Here is a 15,775-nt window from a genome sequence, read left to right as displayed (position 1 = left end):
TATACAGGCCTGGAGGCCTCACTTTAGAAAGGATGTACATCTGCTGGAACGGGTGTAGAGAAGGGCAACCAGATTGGTGAAGGGAACAAAAGGTGCTCTTACCTAGAAAGGCATCAGTTCTGCAAACTGCAGCATCTTGAGACTAGGCACCTGCGGGGAGATATGACTGAGGTGTTTAAAGCCTTGACTGGATTGAGCAAGCTGAATGGTAATGGTATACTTCCACTTGCTGAGTCTCACACACATGAGGGGCATAAATTCAAGTTGAGGAAGGTTGGTTGCAGGATAGATGTGTGGAAGTTCGCCTTCAGCCAGCAGGTGGTTGATTGTTGGAATAGGCTTCAATCTGTTATTGTGGAAGTGGATGGGTTGAATAAATTCAAGGGAGAATTAGACAAAGCCTTGGATTATACAGGCGGGTGAAGTTTTTTTTTTTTTTTTTTGGCTGATGCTATATAAGCTTGCTTTCTTGCATCATTTGTCATTACTACTACTACTCCTATAATTTGCTAGTTGCGCCTTAAATTTATTCGCACTATCTACTTCTGCAGCACCTGATGGAAGTTTGTTCCAACTACATGCTGACTGAAAGCAAATTTCTGCACAGCTAACCTGCAATCATTCATCCTCAATTTAAATTTATGTCACCTCGTGCAAGTGTTGTCTGAGCAAGAGGAAAGCTGCCATCAGAATCCTTACTCAATCCATTCAAATCCTTTTAAATACCTTAGCCAGATGTTCTCAGAGGGTTATTTCCAGATGTTCTTTAGTTCTGCAATTTGCAGAACTAAAAAAACATCCGAATTTGCTGGAATGGGTGTAGAGAAGGGCAACCAGATTGGTAAAGGGAACAAAAGGTGCTCTTACCTATAAAGGTAAGAGCACCTTTTCCAACAGATCTATATGCTTCCTTAAGGCGTCCAGACCTGCATACAGCACTCAAGATATAGCCTAACCATTGCCTTATACAATAGAATAATCACGTCTTTATCCGTGCTGAAAAAAGATATTGAAAATCTCCTTGACTCACACAGGAACTGAGAAATAAGGAGTTAGTTAGAGGCCAAAATAGACAAACGCTAGAATGACGATGCCGTAGCACCACCAAAGCATTTTACAAAAAAAAAAGGGGGGGGGAGGAATAGCTGAAGCAGTTAAAATGTTGTTATTTGGTTTTTAGGAGCATTAGCAACTAAGGCCATATTGCTCCGGAGATATGTGGTGGTCATTCCCTGACCTTTCCACATCCTCCATATTTGGTGGCTCACGGGCTCGAACCCCAGTCTAATCAAGAAGCGCGTGCTCGCACTGTTGCTCCTGTCCACTTGGCTATGGAGGCGCCGAAGCAGTTAAGAACATTTTACCTAAAGGAATGGCAGCCATCAAGATAATAGTTCCCAATCTTGCTAGGTCTGCCATGGTCAGCAAAGTCATCCAAGGTGTTCAGTCTTCTTACCGGGCCATCTATGCTGCGGAAAAATGTGCTGCTGTGCAGTCACCAAACTTTTCCTCTGAATTTGTCCACAGATGGGTAATATAAGCCAAAATATTACCAGTGGATAGACACTGATGGAATCCATATTGGTAATCACTGATCAGATGGAAGGTTTCCAAATAGTTTAGGAGTTTGCAGTTGATGGATTTCTCTATTACTTTAGAAAGAGTAAAAGTAAGTGCAATGGGACAATAATTGGTTGGGAGGGATTTGCCACCCTTTTTAGGAACTGACTGAATAGGAGCAAATTTTCATGTAGAAGGGAAAACACCGGTGGAATAAGAAAGTGTAAAAAGGTAATACAGAACAAAGGTAAGCTCAGGAGCACAGGTTTTGAGAACAAGTGAAGAAATACCATCAGGAGAAATAATATTGTGCTTTATTGGCATCAAAACTGTTTAAAATTCTTCTGCGATCCTTTTGATGGAAAACCATAGGAGGCACTGAATGGAGCATACTGGGAATGGTAGGAGGTGGTTTACCAAGGTCATCAATACAGAGTTATAAGAAAAGTCGAATGCTAGTAAATGGACTTTAGTGAGGAAACAATAAAATCATCAGGTTTTAACAGATGACAGGCATAACAATGGGTAAAAACACTAGGTAAACCAAACACTAGGTTGACCAGAATGGTCAACCTAGTGTTTGGTTGAGAAGCAACTTTTCTACTCTTAGCCTGTTCAAAATCCAGCTTGGACTAATTAATAACTGCTTACAATTATTGTGAGCAAGCCAATTGCAATATGCAACATTCTTATCTTAAACAGCCTTAGCATACTCCTTGGAAAACCAAGGAGGTTTAGATAAAAGACAAGAATTTAAGATGGAGTGTGGAATAAAGGATTTGATCCCTACAAGAATAATTTCTCTGACAAACTGGCATCACAGGATTTAAAACAGTAATCCAATCAAGGAAAAGAAGAATAAAAATCTCGCAGATCATCTGCATTGGAGAAGAGACCATTACCAAGTTGTGATCTGAGGTGCCTACAGGACCACTCACTTCAGCCAAGTATACTTTGAAGAGTTATTCAGGAGAAAAAGATTAAGAGTACTGGGTGTGTGTAGTTAGGGTTGTCTAGTATTCTGGTAGGTAAATGAACAATTTGTGCAAGGTCATTAGTAATTGCAAAAGCATCAGCATCTTGATCAGCTGGTTCCACATAACTAGAAAACTGAAGCCAGCTAGAGTTGTATGCATTAAAATCACCAAGAAAAATTACTTCACTAGCAAGAAGGTTGGGCTGTAAAAAGCCAAGTTTCAAGAAAGGAAGTCAAAGAGTTCCAAGTGATTAGCAGAGCTGGAAGAATGATAGAGTCATTAGATGAATTTGACAGAATGGGTTAAAGAGATTTTAAGCCAGAGAAGATCAAAAAGAGGAGATTCGAAATTACTAAGTCTCTGATAGGGAATATTACAGAGGGCATATGCATAAGTACCATCTTTGAAGCAAAAGGAATTGTATAGTGCATAATTAAGCAAACTTAGGTGAGCAGTGGTTGGGGAAACTGATAATTTGGGATTCCATTAGAAAAGTAAATGAGGGTTCACAGGCTGCAAGTGGAATTGGACATCACTGAGATTGGAACTGTGACCAAGTATATTTGTGAAATGAATAAGGTTGTTTTGAGGAGGTTTAGATCTTTTTGCAGTTAAGTTTGTTCTGTTAATTTGATTATTCCCAATGAATGAAGTAATGAAATTTTTGGGCACGTCATACATACAGCAAGAATATACGCAGCTCCTAGACAGTGTGGCCTTCACAATGTTCCTCCACATACACACCACTTGGACTCACTCCCATTATTATCTGACAGAGTAGAGACGGTGAGATTATACACTAGCTGATCCAGATGGCTCCTAGAGAGTTACAAACAGGTTCCGTTCCATGGACTATCTAGAGCCAGTCTGTGTACACTGTTTTAGAACTGTAAGATTGGCTCTCACCACGATGCCCATCATAACCTCAAAAGACAACAGTCACACTGTACTATGGAAGAGATACAGTGAACTGGTCTTTCTTAGTAAGGGTACCCCTTTTGTGCCCCATGCCTAAACTTGCTGTTCTTCTATGCACCCAGCCATTTCTGAAGATCTGCATTCTTTCTGAAATGAGGCTTCCAGACCAGTATACAGTACCCAATGTGCAACCTAAACATTGCCTTATATAATGGGATAATCACCTTCTATCAAAATTCTTGTATATCACTGACAAAACCCATGAGCTGTCTTGGCAGCCTGTCTGCACTACTCAAAGAACCTCATGTTTGAGTGTACAATTACCCCTAGGTCTTTTCCCTTTTTATTACCTTTTGTATGGTACCAAACAATTAATATATTATTCTGGAAAATAGTGCGATCCTTTTGATGGAAAACCATAGGATGGAAATCAAACCATAGGATGGATTTTCCATCAAAAGGATCCTTTTGATGGAAAACCAAGCTATCCATATACAGTATTTATCAGTGTTAATGTTTCAACTGCCTCCTCTCATCTGCTCTTTCTAATTTCTCTAGTTCTTGTTAAAGTAGCATACCCTGCAAACCTTAGTATCATCAGCAAACAGACATTAAATATGATATGTCTCCATCAATATCATTAATTTATAGTCAAGGTTAATCAAGGTATAAGACTGACTAAGACATTATGAAAAGTAACTGTCAAAGAAGCGCAAGAAGAAATGCAGTAGAGTTCTTTACATGTGTGAAACACTAAAAGAAATGAACCGTGTTGGCCCATTAAAGGAGAGCAGCGGTATAGATAATGATGGATGATGAACCGAAAGTTCTTTGCATATAAATCACACAAAATACACTTTAAAGGGAAAAGACTATTAGTTCTGCTAGCAATTATTCATCATTAAATGAAAAAAAGCTCTGAAGGAATTCAGGTTTAAAAGTGAAGGAAGCAAAAGGAGCTGATGCTATCAATCCATTGGATACAGAAGAAGTGGATAAAGGGGTGATTAAACAAAAAGTAATTATAAATGTAAATGGCTAGTGTTCTGAATGGAACGATGTTACAACTTCTGGTTAGAACAACTGCACTGATATACCAGGCCTAAAGGAAACATGGTATTATCCAGAAACAGGGAATGATGAGTCTCACTATAGTATGTATAATGTAATTAGAAAGAATATGCAAGATAGAAAGGGTGGAAGTGTAGTGCTTCTTATCAAAAGCAGCTTGAGAGTGATAAAAGTTTTCCAAGATATAAACTTATACATGTAAACATAGAACAGAACAGAATGTGGTGTGAGGTAGTTGGAAGCAAAGATAAACAAGAGAAGGGGGTTGTCACACACCGGAAGACTGAAAAGTATGACAGGCCATGCAATCTCTCATCATACTCTCTACACGCAGATGGACAAGAAAGTGTGAATGTCAATTTGCCCCTCATTGATTGGATCAAGTACTAAGTGAACTCACCATGAGGGGACGAATTTTTTAGATTAGACTAAATCAGGCGTCCAACCCGAGGCCCACGTGCAGCCCACTCCTTCATACTGTGTGGCCCACAGCCATGTAGGCAGCCTTCAAGTGTTATGCATCCCCCAAGTTTAAAACTAGCATGTCACAAAATATATAGTTTCACACTGACTTTTTAAAATATCTATTTTCAATATTTGATTTTTTATATTGCTTTCTCATGTTTTATCTTATGTTTTCTCATGTTATATCCCCAAACTAGATAGCGTAAGCTTAGTATAGTATAGTATATAATATAATATTGTCAATTAATCAGTAAAATCTATTAATCTTGTTAAACTTCATTGTGAATTAAATTGTACTTTTTAACTAAATACATATAACAACTTAGATTACAAACGTAACATAATTAATTAATACATAACTTGATACGGAAGTTATATAAACGGAACTCGTAGATAATACTCGATACTGAAACATAAACATAGCGTTATAACTGTGTTGGGATACAAGTTTAGGGTTATAATTTTGTACTGAAATTGAAATTTTATTGAAATTAAATTGAAATCATGACTCAGACCAGAGCAGCAAACCAAACGGCTCAAGCTAATGGGAGTGCTGTGGTTCAGGGGAGAACTGAGGGGGGGCAGTGTGCCCTCTAAATCACAGCTTTTTAAAATGCACTGTTTGCTTGATGTTTGTGGAGCAATCGGGTACGGGACATGATATTGCCATGGGGGATGTCTTTGTGTATGCGTGATGTAAGGAGTGTAAGGAAATCAGGCAACAACTCAGCATTGTTATGGGCCTATATGAGAGCTTGAAGGACAGGGTGAATGCCCTCGAAGCAACTAAATTGAGGGGGCCATCAAGCTCTCAGCTGCCCACATCAACAACAGAGCTTGCACTTGGTCATCATGCAACACAGCGGCAACCCTCAAGGCAGAATGCACTGGTCCGACAGGAACTTTTTTTTTTTTTTTTTATGAGAACCCCAAACACAAAAGGTATCAAAACCTATAGTACTTAGTACCGTGCATGGGTTGAAGGAGAAGTATGGGGAGAGGAGGATGCCGGAAACTTTGCTCTAGAGACTAAACATGGGTTTCGCCACTTCAAGCCTCCAATAAGCAAAGTGGTGGTATTTCACCGGTTGATGAAAGTCATCTAGTTGTTGGTGACTCTATTGTCAGGGAAGGGGGGAACATGCTTTGTAAAAAAGGATAGATGGGACAGGACCAGGGTATGTCTGGCAAGGGCAAAGGTTAATGACGTTGTAGAGCGGATATCATCTTTTAAGGGCACATAAGGTGATATAGTTGTACACGTTGGCACTAATGATATTAAGAGTAGGAGACCGGCAGAATTACTTAACAAGTACAGGTCGCTGTTGGAAAAAAGCCGTGAATTAGGGTTGAATTTGAAAGTGTCTGCAATTCTGCCCAGACACGATAGGAGGGAGTATATGATGAGAGCCTTGTCGATCAATTCGGCCCTGGAAAGATTGTGCAAGGCTCAATAGGTAGAATTTTTTTCAGCCTGGTCTGTACTTGTTAAAAGGAGAGACTGCTTCTACAGGGATGGGATACACTTAAATAGAAAGGGTGCAAGAATATTTGCTGATGCTATCGAGGCAGTGTTCGGTGGGTCGGAAAACTGCTGGCTTGGGGGGATACAAGGACTAATAGATTAACAGTAGCCACTGGCAGAGGTGAAAGTGATTCTTGCACTGCTTCTATTGGAATGAGCAGCAGCCTGGAAAACAAGATGCAGGATTTTCAGAGACTGCTGGGAGTCATTGCAGTACAAGTAAACACATGGGTTGTGTTAGCGTAGCTAAGAATAGGAACAGGTGCATTTATACTTGCGTGTACACCAATGCTAGGAGTTTGGTAAATAAATTTGATGAATTTGAGGTATTGCTCAAAACATCAAAGGCAGATACTGTTGGGATATCAGAGACGTGGTGTCACACAGATATAAGAAATGCAGAACTGGAATTTGGAGAGTACAATGTGTACAGAAAGGATAGACAGGACAGGATGGGAGGAGGAGTTATGCTATTAGTTAAGAAACACATAAAATCCAAGGAAGTGAAGTCAGTGGACATTGCTGGACAGTGCAGTGTCGAGTCAGACTGGTGTGACATAAGCATTGGGAGATCGAAATTGAGAGTAGGAGTGTGCTATAGGCCTAATGATTCTAATGAGTATAATAAGAAACTGTACAGGGAAATAGAGTGGGCCAGTAAATCAGAGAGTGTTATAATGGGGGATTTTAATTTCCTAGATATTGACTGGAATTTGTGGGTTGGTCTCACACACACACACACACACACACACACACTAGCAAGGCTTTTGTGGATTTATTGGATGATTGTTTTCTACATCAGCATGTTAGGGAGTAATACTCTTGATCTGATTATCAGTAGTGATCCTTCATGCATTAAGAACCTACAGATAAAGGAACCACTAGGTGGCAGTGATCATAGTGTGCTGAAGTGGGATTTACTCAAAGAGGTAACTACCATCAGGGGTAAAGGGAAGGGTTTTTGCTTTCGTAAAGGCGACTATGATGTTCTGAGACAGTATTTAAATTCTATACAGTGGGACCAACTGATGATTTTAGCAACAGCAAATTCAAAATGGGAAGCATTCAAAGAACCTATCTTGGAAACTACTAGGCTTTACATACCAACTAAGAAATATTGTTTAAGCTTTAGGCCTAAATGGATGTCAGATGAACTAATGAAACATATGGCAGAGAAGAAAAATGCATGGGATACATATAAATTAATGGGTTACATGGAAGCCTATGATATATATAAGCTGGTCTGTAACCAAGTAACAAAGGAGATTAGACAAGCAAAGGCAGATTATGAGAAATCCTTGGCAAAGGATGCAAAGAAAAACAGAAAAGAGTTCTTTACCTATGTAAACTCTACAAGGAGAGGGATGAATCAGATTGGTCCACTGGATATTGACGGTTCAACAGTTGAGGATCCTGCTCAGGTGGCTAACAAACTAAATGAGTATTTTGCATCTACATTCACACATGAGGAGTTATTTAGGAAGAGGAATTCCAGAGGTGAAGTAAACTCTGGCAGTGAGCTAGATGATTTTGTAATAACTGAGAGGAAAGTGGAGGAGAAATTGTTGAGGATAAACATAAAAAAGGCATCCGTGGTGAATGGGATCTATCCAGTTATATTAAAGGAGGCAGCAAAGAAAGTAAGCAAACCCTTAGCCATAATTATGAGAGCTTCTTTGGACTCAGGGGAGGTACCCATAGACTGGAAATGTGCAAATGAGACCTCAATTCACAAAGGAGGATCAAAGGCTGACACAAGTAATTATAGACCTGTGAGTTGAACTTCTGTTCCAGGAAAATTAATGGAGGCACTGGTTAAAGACGCACTGCACGATCATTTAGACAAGACTTCAGTTATAGCTCAGACAAAGCATGGTTTTGTTAAGGGAAAGTCTTGCCTAACCAATTTGATTGGATACTATGATGCAGTCACAAAAGAACTGGATGCAGGGAATAACTTTGAAATTATATATTTGGATCTTAGAAAGGCTTTTGATACTGTTGCACATGGAAGACTGCTGCACAAATTGGAGCAGTGTGGCATTGGAGACAAATTGCTGCTATGGATAAAGGGATGGTTGAGTGGGAGAAGACAGAGAGTGGTAATCAATGGACACTGCTCTTCGTGGACTAATGTTAATGGAGTCCCTCAGGGTTCAGTGTTGGGTCCATTGCTGTTTTCTGTATTTATAAATGAAATTGATGATGGTATATCAAGCTTAATGTCCAAGTTCGCAGACGATACAAAGGTTGGCAGGGTTGTTAAGGAGACTACTGATGCTATGCTGCTGCAACAGGATCTGGAAAGGTTGAGCAGATGGGCTGAGAGGTGGCAAATGAAGTTTAACATTGACAAATGTAAAGTACTACATTTGGGAAACAGTAACCCCCAGAGCAACGTATCAACTCAGTGGTACTACACTGACAGTGGTAGAGAATGAAAAGGACCTGGGGGTAATTGTGCAGGCAGATATGAAATTCTCTGAGCAGTGCAGACGGACTGCAAGAGTAGCTCATGGTGTCTTGTCAATGATATACAGCAATTTTTCTAGCAGGGATAAGGAGGTGATTATTCCCTTGTATAAGGCAATGGTCAGGCCACACCTTGAGTACTGTATACAGATCTGGAGGCCTCATTTCAAGAAGGATGTAGAGCTGCTGGAACAAGTACAGAGAAGGTAACAAGGTTAGTGAATGGAACAAAGGGTTGCTCTTAAGAAGAAAGGCTTAAATTTTGCAAAATACAGTGTCTGGAGACTAGGCACTGGCGAGGTGATCTGATAGAGGTGTATAAAGCCTTGAATGGTTTGAGCATGCTCAATGCTGATGGGATTCTTCCTCTTGCTCAGCATAATCACCTGAGAGGGCATAAATTCAAATTGAGCAAAGACAGATGTAGGATAGGTGTGCGGAAATTTGCCTTTAGCCAGCGGGTAGTTGGTTGGTGGAACAGACTTCCATCCCTTGTGGAAGTTGATAGCCTAAATAAATTTAAGGCTCAGCTGAACAGGTATTTCGAACGAACGGAGGGGTGAAATGCGAGTGGTTTTTTTTTTTTTTTGCTGATGCTGCATAAGTAGTAGTAGTAGTAGTAGTGGCATGTGATGCAAGAAAGCATGTGTATGAGCTTATGCAGCATCAGCCAAAAAAAAAAAAAAATCACACTATTCCCTCCAAATGCCTGTCCAGTTCCTCCTTAAATTTATTCAACCTATCAACTTCCACAACGACAGATGGAAGTTTGTTCCAGCAATTAACCACCTGCTGGCTAAAGGCAAATTTCCGCACATCTATTCTACATCTGTCTTTTCTTAATTTGAATTTATGCCCCCTTAGGTTCGTAATCTGAACAAGTGGAAGGATCCCATCAGAATTCAGCGTGCTCAACCCATTCAAGGCCTTATATACCTCAATCAGATCACCGCGCAGGTGCCTAGTCTCCAGCCACTGCAGTTTGCAGAACTTAAGACTCTCTTGGTAAGAGGATCCCTTCATTCCCCTCACCAATCTTGTTGCCCTTCCCTGTACACGCTCAAGCAAATCTACATCCTTCCTAAAATGAGGTCTCCAGACCTGTACGCAGTACTCAAGGCGTGGCCTGACCATTGCCTTATACAGAGGGATAATCACCTCCTTTTCCCTGCTAGCAAAATTCCTATATATCATTGACAAAACCCCATGACCTGCCCTGGCAGCCTGTCTGCATTGCTCAGAGAACTTCATATCTGACTGCACAATTACTCCCAGGTCTTTTTCATTTTCTACCACCTTAAGTGTAGCATCACACAGTTGGTACGTTTCTCTGGGGTTATTTCTACCCATATGCAGTACTTTGCATTTGTCAAGGTTAAACTTCAGTTGCCACTTCTTAGCCCATCTGCCCAAGTTATCTAGATCCTGTTGCAGTAGCAGACTGCCATTACTGTCAATAACAACCCTGCCAACCTTTGTATCATCTGCAAACTTCGACATTAAGCCTGATATACCTTCATCAATATCATTGATATATATACAAAACAACAGTGGACCTAACACCGAACCCTGTGGGACTCCACTAATAACATTAGTCCAAGAAGAGCAGCACCCATTGATTACCACCCTCTGTCTTCTCGCACTTAACCATCCTTTTATCCATTGTAGCAACTTACCCTTAATACCATTCTGCTCCAATTTGTACAATAGTCTTCCATGCGCAACAGTGTCAAAAGCTTTCCTGAAATCCAAATATATGACATCAAAAGTGTTTTTTGCATCCAGTTCCTTTGTAACCACATCATAATATCCTATCAAATTTGTCAGACAAGACTTTCCCTTAACAAACGCATGCTGTGTCTGAATTATTGCTGCAGTCTTGTCTAGATGATCCTGCAATGCATCTTTAACCAGCGACTCCATTATTTTACCCGGAACAGAAGTTAAACTAACTGGTCTGTAATTACTCGTGTCACCCTTCGATCCCCTTTTGTGAATTGGGGATACATTTGCACATCTCCAGTCCGTGGGAACCTCCCCTGAGTCCAAGGATGCTCTCATAATTATGGCTAAGGGTTTGCTTAGTTGCCTTGCCGCCTCCTTTAATATAACTGGATAGATCCCATCCACCCCAGGTGCTTTTCTTACGTTTAACTTCAACAATTTCTCTTCCACTTTGCTCTCAGTTATTACAAGATCATTAAGCACCCTGCTACAATTTGATAACCTTCTGCCATTTTCAAACCTTAATAATTCCTCACGTGTGAATGTAGATGCAAAATACTCATTCAGTTTGTTTGCTATCTGAGCAGGATCATCAACAGTCGAACCATCGATGTCCAGTGGACCAATCAGATTCATCCCCTTCCTTTTAGAGTTTATATAAGTAAAGAAATCCTTGCTGTTTTTCTTAGCATCTTTTGCCAAGGATTTCTCGTAATCTGCCTTCGCCTGCCGAACCTCCTTTGTGACCTGATTACAGACTAGCTTATATCTGCCATAGGCTTCTGAGTCGCTTGATAATTTATATGCATCCCATGCATTTTTCTTCTCTGTTACGAGTCTCATTAGTTCATTTGACAACCATTTAGGCCTAAACCTTGAACAATATTTCTTAATAGGTATGAAACTTTTAGTAGCTTCCACGATTAATTCCTTGAATGCTTCCCACTTAGAATTTACTGTTGGTAACATCGTCAGTTGATCCCACTGTACAGAATTTAAAAACTGTCGGAGACCACTGTACTCGCCTTTACGGAAGCAAAAACCCTTTCCTTTACCCCTGATGGTAATTACATCTTTAAGTAAATCCCACGTCAGTACACTGTGATCACTGCCACCTAGTGGTTCTTTTATCTGCAAATTCCTAATACATGAATGATCACTGCTGATAACCAGATCAAGAGTATTACTTTCTCTGGTTGCCTCTCGAACATGCTGCTGCAGAAAACAATCATCCAATAAATCCACAAATGTCTGACTAGTGTGTGAGTGCCCAACCCACAAGTTCCAGTCAATATCTGGGAAGTTAAAATCCCCCATTATAAGACTTTCCGATTTACTAGCCCACTCTATTTCTCTGTACAACTGTTCATTGTACTCATTCGAGTCATTAGGCCTATAACACACTCCTACTCTAATTTTTGCTTTCGCAGTGCTTATGTCACACCAAACTGACTCAACAGTGCACTGTTCATCTATATCAACTGGATGCACTTCTTTTGATTTTATATTTTTCTTTATTAACAGTATAACACCTCCTCCCTTCCTATCCTGTCTATCCTTTCTGTACACATTGTACTCCCCAAATTCCAGTTCGGCATTCCTTATATCTGTGTGACACCACGTCTCTGATATCCCAACAATATCCGCCTTTGATGTCTTGACCAACACTTCAAATTCATCAAATTTATTTACTATACTTCTAGCATTGGTATACATGCAAGTATACATGCACTTATTCCTATTCCCAGCCACTCTAACACATCCCATATACCCACCTGTTTCACGATGACTGACATCCGTCCCTGAAACCCCCAACACCCCTCGCTCCAGGTCGCTACTTATTGTAATAGAAGTTGTGCAAGAATCACCTTCACCTCTGCCTACGGCTACTGTTAAACTATTAGTCCTTGTATCCCCCCAAGCTATCAGTTTTCCGACCCACCTAACACTGCCTCGATAGCATCAGCAAATATTCTTGCACCCTTTCTATTTAAGTGTATCCCGTCCCTGTAGAAGCAATCTCTCCTGTTAACAAGTACAGTCCAGGCTGAAAAAAATTCTACCCCTTGAGCCTTGCACAATCTTTCCAGGGCCGAATTGATCGACAAGGCTCTCATCATATACTCCCTCCTATCGTGTCTGGGCAGAATTGCAGACACTTTCAAATTCAACCCTACTTCACGGCTTTTTTTCAACAGTGACCTGTACTTGTTAAGTAATTCTGCCGGTCTCCTACTCTTAATATCATTAGTGCCAACGTGTACAACTATATCACCTTTTGTGCCCTTAAAAGATGATATCTGATCTACAACGTCATCAACCTTTGCCCCTGGCAGACATACCCTGGTCCTGTTCCACCTATCCTTTTTACACAATATATTTCCTGTTTCCCTGACAATAGAGTCACCAACAACTACTAGTTCCTTTGGGACCAGCGCAATCTGCCTTGGGGGTTGCCGCTGTGTTGCGTGATGACCAAGTGCAAGCTGTGATGTTGATGTGGGCAGCTGAGAGCCTGATGGGCCCCTCAATTTAGATCTTTCGAGGGCATCCACCCTGTCCTTCAAACTCTCATATAGGCCCATAATAACGCTGAGTTGTCGGCTGATTTCCTTACACTCCTTACATCGTGCGCACACACAAAGACATCCCCCATGGCAATATCATGTTCCGTTCCAGATAGTTCAGCAAACATTTCACAAGTTGCACATTTTTTTAGGCTGTGATGCGTTGGAGAATCACCCCCCGCAGTTCTTCCCCGAGTCACAGCACTCCTCATGCACTATTAAGTGTTAGTATTAACACTATTAAGTGTTAGGGCTGCTTGTATTTCCATTTTAAAAACTGACAGAAACGTTTGGCTAGACTAGCATTTTGTACAAAATATATGAATGTTTAAGAAAACGAAATGTATTCAGATAATAATATAAATCTATAAAATTTAAGTTTGTTAATTAAATTGATGGTAACCTTGTGGGAATGGGAATAGTTTATGAATATTGCTATTTATTATATATATATATATATATTTTTTTTTTTTTTTTTTTTTGGCTGATGTAAAAAAAGTCCACTTCCTTGAATTATTTGGCATTACTAATACTAAATATGGCAAAATGCAATCTTTGAGAGTTATAATTATTTTTGTTGTTTGTTATTTGGTTTTTTAGGAGCATTAGCAACTAAGGCCATATTGCTCTGGGGATATGCGGTGGTCATTCCCTGGCCTTTCCACATCCTCTGTATATAATTATTTATTATCAACTATCAGTAGGCTATTAATGGTAATACAGTCATGCACTATTAATAGTCTTTCACTCCATTTATATTAAAATTGTGATTTTTCATCATCACCAAAATACACTCCCCACAATACATGCACTTAACAGAGATTATAGTGATGCTTCATGGCCTTAACTGCCTCAATGCTTATTCTAAAACCATCCAATGATATTTATCCAATAAATGTTCAAAGAATTACAGAATTTATTTTGCTTTCATATAGTTCTTTTTATCACCAGACCACCCAAACAGTAAATATTGTGACTGATAATATTCAGTATGGCCACTTTGGAAAAATTGGGCCTAAGAACATAGGTAAAACATCACACTTTTAGTTTATTTTTGCATATGTTTACTTTCTTTTGTAATTTAGTATATTTCCAGCAGAGTATCATTCTCCATTTAACTTTTCAAATATATCTAAGAGGTAATAGCTATCAGGAAAGCTATCAGATTAAAATAGAAAGAAGAAAAATGAATTTGAATTTCAAATAAATAAAAAAATAATAAGAAAAAAAACTGATAATAATAATTTGAATGAACGTGACTATAGCCATAGTTAGCCTATGAAGAACAGAATCAAAGCCTGGGATCACCACGATCCATGATTTTCTTGTGGGGGGGGGGATTTGTATTCTGGGTAATCATTGGGCTTAAATTCATCATGCAGCAGGGGGAAAAAAACCACAATTTTTATCTGGTGGGGGTGCTATAACCCTATCTGGGCCCGTCACTGCTGAAAAGCACACTTGTGTATGATTGCCAGTTTAAGCTATTTTCATTATATATTTATTTTCTCATTTATTTTTATTTGTATATATAATTGAATATTTACAATCTGTTGTATTATGTCATACCAAAGAATCCGGTGGAAGTGAATAAGGCTGGTAACAAACACCGGCTTAGTTCTGTTTTTCCACCGGCAAACAAATCTAACTAATAAGAGTAACACAGATGCTTCCTATATACTTCAGTTGGAAAATAGGTTACTATTCTGGGAATTTATACAAGACAAGCCCAAAAAAAAAAAAAAAAAAAAAAAATTAATGAACACGTGGACCGACTAGACACCCCCCCCACTCCATGCGAAATACTTCTATAAAAACCTCTAAATGAACTATCATATCCAAGCCTCTACTTAATTTGTAAAAAGAACTTCGAAAACAAATTTAATGCTCATGCTGTCTTTACCACAACGAATGTTACTACAATTAAAGAAATTATTCGCATTGCTCAAACAGAACATTTCGTCAAGATAGACATTATACACTCGCACATGCATACAGAACGTAATGTGATGAGAAATATTTGGAGATGTTTATATAATGTAAAAAAAATTCATAGATCACAAAACAAATGTTCATATTACGATAATCAGTCATGCTGCAGCTTTAAGACATAAATCTACATTATTTAAATAAAAATCATAAATTTAATAATTACCGTAGAGCAATGTACAACCTCCTGTATAACGACAAATAACTTACATAAGCCTAACCCTAGGTTTAGAACCACGGTAACGTGACAGTTATGCGCCCTATACTTTCCCTATATCGTTAACTCTGACTGAGGCCAAATCACTATGATTGTATTTCATACAAGAAAAAAATTCTAAGGAAAGACTGTAGATAAAATATTTTTTTGTCAAGAGTTTTTTTTTTTTAGAAGTACAGTATTATCGTAAAGCTGAAAGAAGTATAACTTCCAACATAATCTCAACATACAGAACCCAATTGTCCATCAAAATCAGGGTGTCCGCAGTGTACCCTGTTTCAAACTTTCC

At 39.3% G+C, this 15,775-nt stretch overlaps 1 protein-coding gene across 1 annotated transcript in view; it reads right to left on the bottom strand.

Annotated features, from left to right (window-relative positions):
- Positions 1-15,543, bottom strand: part of LOC150082216 (obg-like ATPase 1) — a 333,082-nt gene extending 317,539 nt beyond the window's left edge. The window contains exon 1 of the mRNA XM_090380053.1: positions 15,436-15,543. The gene's annotated coding sequence lies outside the window, so the exon portion shown is untranslated. The remainder of the gene's footprint in view (positions 1-15,435) is intronic.
- Between the last annotated feature and the right edge of the window lie 232 nt (positions 15,544-15,775).

Source organism: Mastigoproctus giganteus, chromosome 8 (assembly GCF_048544385.1).
Source record: "Mastigoproctus giganteus isolate SK-2022 chromosome 8, ASM4854438v1, whole genome shotgun sequence".
Lineage (NCBI taxonomy): Eukaryota > Metazoa > Arthropoda > Arachnida > Uropygi > Thelyphonidae > Mastigoproctus > Mastigoproctus giganteus.
Note: the sequence above shows the minus strand (reverse complement) of the source record. Positions and strands in the feature narration are given on the sequence as shown.